The sequence below is a fragment of the Rutilus rutilus genome (assembly GCF_951802725.1).
Source record: "Rutilus rutilus genome assembly, chromosome: 6".
NCBI lineage: Eukaryota > Metazoa > Chordata > Actinopteri > Cypriniformes > Leuciscidae > Rutilus > Rutilus rutilus.
The window spans coordinates 47,482,751-47,490,119 of record NC_140214.1 but is presented as its reverse complement, the minus strand read 5'-3'; the positions used below and the strand labels follow the sequence as shown (position 1 = coordinate 47,490,119).

Genomic DNA, 7,369 nt, shown 5'->3' with positions numbered 1-7,369 from the left:
CAACAGTTTTGCAAGCATGCAATGACAAAAAAGCCTTTAGGTTTCTTATAATATGCATTTATTTTTACCTGTTTTGACCGCGATTCTCAAATGATTCGTTTAGTGAATCACTTTTCAAAACCCCGCCTTTACTTGACGCTAATCTGCGGTGATTGGTCCGATGATGTTAGCAGTGTTTACAGAGATAATACTTATTGTTTAACACGGAGTACAATGATGCTTTTATCAATTAAATTGTGTTATAATAATGATTATAGTCCACTGCTTTGTAGTTTGTAGTAAATTTAAAATGAGATAAGGAATTTAATGTTATGTTAGCGAGCATAGCCCAGCACAATCAGTCTTTGTTTGCGTTAGGTAAGGTACATGATAAACACGTCTTGCTCCATGTCTGGCTCCATCTCCTTGCAGCAACAGTAGGATTGACCCGTGTCAACATCTCACGCACCCTGGACCGTGTAACAAGCACACCCTGTGCGCGCAACAGGGCTCTTATCATCTGCAACAGATTTGTGAAAAGATCTAAATTGACATGATATTCACAAAACAATGCACACAAATGTGAATTAAATACAGCCTAAAGATAAAGACCTCCAATTACCTCATTTCCAGAATTAGGATATTGGCTCTGAAGTTGCCTCACATGTTGTTCTAGTTCACCACCATCTATTGCAGACAGCATACTTCTAACAGGTATACCCAACAACTTTGACTTCTTGTACAGAAATGATGAGGAGCATCCCAGTATTTCAGCAGTTTTTGAAATTGTATGGCCTTGCTTCAGCAGAAATTCAATGTTCAGTGTTCTCTGGTAACATCAATGGCTGGTCGGCCTCTTCTCCCTACAAAAAGAAAAAGTCAACTAAGTTTAAGTGTTTAAGCAGCATTGGACTGTTTATTTTTTTGTAATTTAAATTTTATAGTATATATCATCATACCAATTCTCATACATGCATTGAAATTGCATATTGTTAATGAATAGGCCAGTAGGCTACACTGGAAATGGAGAGACTTGTGGAATAGCAAAAATACAGTATTTATTGCTGATACATTTAATGATTGCACAAATAAACACGTAATAAATATAAAGAATTATTGCTAATTAGTATAGCCATATGCAGCGCCGTTGTTTTATCCATTAACCCTCTGATGGTCTTCAAAAAAAGTGACATTATCAGTCTTTGGGGTCTATTGGACCCCAGACAATAACATTTAATTTTGTAACAGAACAATAGTTTTTTTTTTTTAAACAAATATAATTTTACTCTGTTTATTAATGTTTTTACTCAACATTTGTGCAGTTTTTGGAGGATTTATGATATTTTTTAAATTTCTATAAATAAATAAATACATATTTATTTAAATAGGCTTTTTACAAAAAACAAAAAAACAAAAAAAAACCCAGCATTTTATGTTAAATACACTTTATAAAAGACCCAGATTTCTAAATTTCATTCCTGGGGATACCATGGATAATTTTACAAGGTTTAATGTAAGATTTTTGCCCATTTTTTGGAAAAAAACAGTTTAAAATTTTTAATAAATCACTTTAACCACTAGATGGCTATAGAGCTCCACTATGCCATATGCTATTTGAATTACTGAAAGATATAGTTTCAAATGTTTCAGTTCAGTTGGATTCATATCTAAATATTATAAAATCACAATTATAACAAAAATAAAATACTTTTTGTCAAAGTTTAGCATTTTTTTGTACTGAAAAAAACAAGTTTTTCAATAATGTTACATTATGATTAGAATCAAACCTGAACAACATTTACAAAGAGAATGTAGTCTTTGTAAGTGTAGTGACTGTAGTGTGTGTGTGTGTGTGTGTGTGTGTGTGTGTGTGTGTGTGTGTGTGTGTGTGTGTGTGTGTGTGTGTGTACATTTTCAATGCGTCTTAGTGTTACCAATTTATTTTTGTGGTGGTTCTGCATTTTAGATTATTTTATTTTACAAATGATAAGAAAACATTTTTTTATTGTCTGTAGGCCTATTCCTGTATATTGTATTCCTCTATGTGTGTGTGTGTGTGTGTGTGTGTGTGTGTGTGTGTGTGTGTGTGTGTGCGCGCGCGCGTATGTGAGCATGATAATTTCCTGATTCTGATAAGGTCTGATTTTGATGATGAATTTTGTCTATTTTGAGTCCAATGATAAATAAAAAAATATTTATTTATTTATAGATATTTAAAATATATCATAAATCCTCCAAAAACTGCACAAATGTTGAGTAAAAACATTAATAAACAGAGTAAAATTATATTTGTAAAAAAAAACAAAAAAAAAAACTATTGTTCTACTAAAAAATTAAATGTTATTGTCTGGGGTCCAATAGACCCCAAAGACCACAAGCGTCACTATTTTTGTCACGCCTACATAAAAACAGATAACATTCCAATTTAAATTTTTTCTGTAGATCTAGAAAGTGTTGAGAGCCGAAGGAAGTTTCATACCATTTGGAAAAAGAGCAAAAAAAATTTAATTCAAGCAAAAGTCATTTGGGGTCCAATGGACCCCGAAGACCATCTGAGGGTTAAGCACAAATAAAAGACTGACAAGGCCAAATGTTCAGTTTTCTGATAATATAATTCACATATATAAGTGTGGCAATACATTATATAACAATTATATTAATACTACTAATAAAAATAACAACAGAGTTGCTTGATGCAAGTAAATGGTGGTCTAATTATTGTATGGTTTCTATATTGTTTATGGCAGAAGAATATGATTATGTAACAAAAAATGTTAGTAAATGGACTTAAACTTCAAAAAAACCTGTAGAGTAGTGGTCTAGGTTCAAACATTCCGACACGCAAAGTGAAGCATTCACGTGACTGGAAAGAGAGGCTTCTTTTTTCGAATCACGTGTTTCTCTGAAAACTATACGCACTCCGGCACAGTGTGCGTATACGCGCACTGTATATCTCGATACGCGCTTTTGAAGCTTCTTCAGTGTCATATTATGTAACATAACATCACTAGCTAGCCATAGCTAACCAGATAGGTCAGATAATTCTTTGTCGTTTTTTTGTTGTTGCTTCCTACAGCTCCCGCGGTGAACCCTTCTACTGTCTATGGGTGAGCCGCGAAAAGCAATAGGCTAGGTGTTTAAAACGGCCGGATTTCCCCTTTAACGTTAATGCAATGATAATACATGAATGCAGTGATAAACAGACTCACCTGAACTAATGCGCCTGACAGAGAAACGTCTGTCTTCCCCAGCATGGAAATTTGCGTTTATTCGAGTTTTCAGTTGAGCCAAACTGCTTTTGAGTTCATTGTTTGTGTCTGGCGATAGCAAATGCTCAATTCTTTCGAGATTTCTTTCACACTGTTCAATAGAACGACGTTCTCTCTCTCCACAAATCCCCTGTGTGAGGGCTCGTTGAATTTCATGCCATTTTCTGGTGGTTTTTTCGATTACAGCCAACGCCATGACTGCTTTCTTCTTCTATTCATAGAAATAAGGAAATGAACCCACTTCTTCTTTGATTATGATGGGGAGGGTAAATAACGTATTTATGGATATCTAAATTAGAGCACGTCATGCACAATAATTTGCACTAGTCATAATGACGTTTGAGATATCTTTAACTTTCATTCTGACTAGGCAAAACTGAATTACAGATATCTGCAATTGTCTTTTAAGATGTGTGACGAGTTGAATGTCGTTTTCAATGACGTCATTGCAGATATCTGTAATTCAGTTTCGCCTAGTCAAAACTGCATTACAGATATCTCTATCTGTCGTTTCGACTAGTCACAATTACGTTATAGATATCTTGAATGACAATTCCAACTATCCAAAATGTAATTACGACTAGTCAGAAAGACGTTGGTGATATCTACAATGTTAATTCCGGATAGTCAAACTTAACTTTTAAATGTTAAAATGGCTTGCCATAGATATTAGTATAATATTGTAAGTAATCAATTTTTGATATCTGTAATAGTTTTGTCGCCCTTTTAACATTTAAACACATGTAGGATATATGGCAAGCCATTTTAACATTTAACAGCTAGACTGGATATGTGTTGCAGATATCTGTAATTCAGTTTTGCCTAGTCAAAAAGAACATTTCAGATATCCGCAACTACATTCTTCCTATCCATAATTGTAATTTCAGATATCCACAAAGACATTCTTCCTAGGACAAATTACGTCACTTTTGCCATTCATTTGTATGGGGTTTATCATTACAGATATCTACAATTCAGTTTCAGATATCCACTATGTGAATTACGGATATCTGCAATTGAATTGTAGATATCCGTAATTCCAGTTTGAGATATCTACAATTTGATTCTGACTAGTCATAACTCCAGTTCAAGATATGTTTAATTCACCTCAACTCAAGATATCTACATGCTCCTTTTCAGATATCTTAAATTAAGTTTTGACTAGGCGAAATGACGTTGTAGATATCTTTAACTGGAGTTATGACTAGTCAAAATGGCGTTGTAGATATCTCAAACTGGAGTTAGGGATAGTCAATTTAATTGTAGATATCTATTATCAAGTTATAGAAATCTTGAAATTAATTTTGATTAGAGATATCTGAAATTTGAGATATCTGTAACTTTCACTCTGCCTAGTCAAAATGTAATTAGAGATATCTTGAATAAGAGTTTTGACTAGGCCAAATGACGTTGCAGATATCTGTATGCAAATTAGGCCCACATCACACTTTAGGCGGGAGCGTTGTTGTTCTAATCATTCAAATCACATAGAACCTGTTAACTTGTAATTAGCACTGATTAGCACCATGTCGGAGCAACCAGAGTTTTTAATCGTCTTTTTAATGCTGTTAGATACTGTTTCAAACTGAAAAAATTAAATAAAAAATAAGAACTAATCTGAACTAAGAACTTTTTTTTCTCATCTAAGGAAGTTAATGTTATTGTACTTACATGGCAAGAATAGCATGCATGTCAGCAGCATCTTTATTAAGTCAGGTTCCGGGACCATTAAATTATAGTATCTTACTACTATGCAATTAGATAAACTTCATTCATTCCATCACTTTACCTCTGTCTTTATCCCCTTTTATCCTCTTCTCTTCTTTTTGCAGACTATAATGCTAATTTATAGCCTAATGTGTAAATTTGGCCATCCGTCACAATCAGGAAACTTTCATCCGTGTCTAGACCTGGTGCGAGCTGCTAGGCCCGTTTCTACAGGGGTGCTGCTTGAGTGTGTGAAGCGCCCTCAAACAAAAGCAATGCAGCGAGAGGCACGTTACACAACAAATTACCAACAACTGATCGTGCGCGTTCTGTGTTTCTGACGCACTTCATGCACTCGCTGGGCGGGGGAAGATTGATGCGGCGGAAAGGAGTCGGGGGACTTAGTTTTTTTGCTTTATTTGGTAGTATTTCGAATTAAGGTTTTTAAAATAGTATTAGTAAAAAAAAATTTTCAATAATAAAAAAAAAAACAGTCGTTCACCCATTTTGGCGCCCCTATGGATGAGTGGCGCCCCTAGCATTTGCCTATTCCGCCTATGCCGCAGGCCGGCCCTGGCTGTACGGTTTTAATTTATCATAGCTGTCCATATGCCAGAGTGCATTTGGGCCAGCGCAAGTGTACTGGCGTCTTCTCAAGCGTCTCCTTCGTCGAAATTCCACACCTTGAGGATCAACATGTTTAATAATGCGTCTTATGGTATGGAAACCACGAAAGCTCGATGAATTTCATGTTGGACAAAAGCGAGTACATCGCGCAAATTGGACTGAATTTTTCTTCTAAAAAGACCTAGCCGACCTAGACCTGAGAATGTTCTATTCTTTGTTACTGAAAGAAATGTCATGATTCTGCCTTCTTGTCTCTGATTTTCCCTGGTCTTGAGGCAGGATCATGACAGGCCCATGTTTTATGTGCAAGCACATGGCCATTTGTTTGGGCCATGTGCTTGTGTTGTCTCGTCACCCAGCCCCGCCCCCTTGTTATCCTCGTTTTGTCATTATTGCTTCACCTTTGTCACCTGGGGCCCGTTCTTCGTACGTTGCTTATTACATCCGAGATCAAATGACACATCCAAGATGATATCATCGTGCTAATCATGATCTGGCTAACTCGGTTCTTCGAACACACTTGCCGGATATGATTAGTATCGCTGGATTGAGTTATCTGAGATAATTGCGCGTTCATGCGCTGGTTAAAAGGGGATATGTATCGATAGTAGAAACATTGATCAGCAACGCTGCTATTGGCTGCTCAGCGTGGCCAAAGAGCGCGCAGTTTTTCTCCTCAGCAGAGCAAGAACTAATAGTTGAAGTTTATTCGGAATTTTAATGTTTAATCAAAACGCCAGGGAACACCTCAAAGTCTGCAAAAGCCAGGAGAGAGGGCTGGCAAAAAGTAGCAGACAATTTAAATCCGTTAGAAGTGGCCATGTTAGATGTTTTTATCACTTATTAGCCTATATTTTTGTATTTTAATAATTGCATAATTACTTTGTTCATTGTAATGTCAGTCACCATACTAGAACATGGGAACAAATAAAAGTGAAGTACAAAAATATGGTATTTTTTAGTTATAGTCTCTTTTATAAAAGGCACTGTTAAATAAATGGTTGTCTGATTATAAAAGCAACCAAGAAAAAGGCTGAGAAAAAAAAAAAGAAAAGATCTTAGTAGCCTACACTGTAAAATATTTTTTTCTGCATTAAATTAAGGCTGTATGGTCATTTCAACTGTTAAATCTTGAGTAATGGGGTCATTCTTCATTTGTGGTGGCAAGTGGTGTCCCTCTACTTTAAAACAGTTGAAATAAACTTTAAATACCAATAAAAAAAATGTTTGTTGCATTTTTGTATTCTGTAGGATAAACACAATTTGTGCACTATTAATAATTACATTTTTGTTTTAAAATACATATTTAATTGAGTTTGAGAGATTACATTTGTAACAAAATATGCATGTTCCCGCCATACCTTCATGGAATTCATGGAATGTAATTGCAACAATATAAAAATTTTAACACAAATTATATTGTGAATATAGATTTGATTTAACATGTACAATTCTATTGTGGGGGGGCTATTGCATAGTCTCCAATGCCATCTCTCATGTTCATCCATCCTCGGGATGCTGCTGTTCTTCTTTGCGCGATTTTTTTTATATACTAATAGAAAGATTAAAAATACGGGAAATATTTAAACGGGATGATAGCGGGATAGCAAGAATCCCGGGAAAAAGGGGAGGGTTGACAGGTATGACTTACGATTTTTTTTATATACTAATAGAAAGATTAAAAATACGGGAAATATTTAAACGGGATGATAGCGGGATAGCAAGAATCCCGGGAAAAAGGGGAGGGTTGACAGGTATGACTTACGATTTTTTTTATATACTAATGG

General features: G+C 35.2%; 1 long non-coding RNA gene across 1 annotated transcript; it reads right to left on the bottom strand.

Annotated features, from left to right (window-relative positions):
- Positions 1-336: 336 nt before the first annotated feature.
- LOC311292591 lies at positions 337-3,441 on the bottom strand. The gene is made up of 3 exons (XR_014627765.1): positions 3,189-3,441; positions 602-842; positions 337-499 (listed from the first exon to the last, which is right to left on the bottom strand). It is a non-coding gene; the product is annotated as an uncharacterized lncRNA (long non-coding RNA).
- Between the last annotated feature and the right edge of the window lie 3,928 nt (positions 3,442-7,369).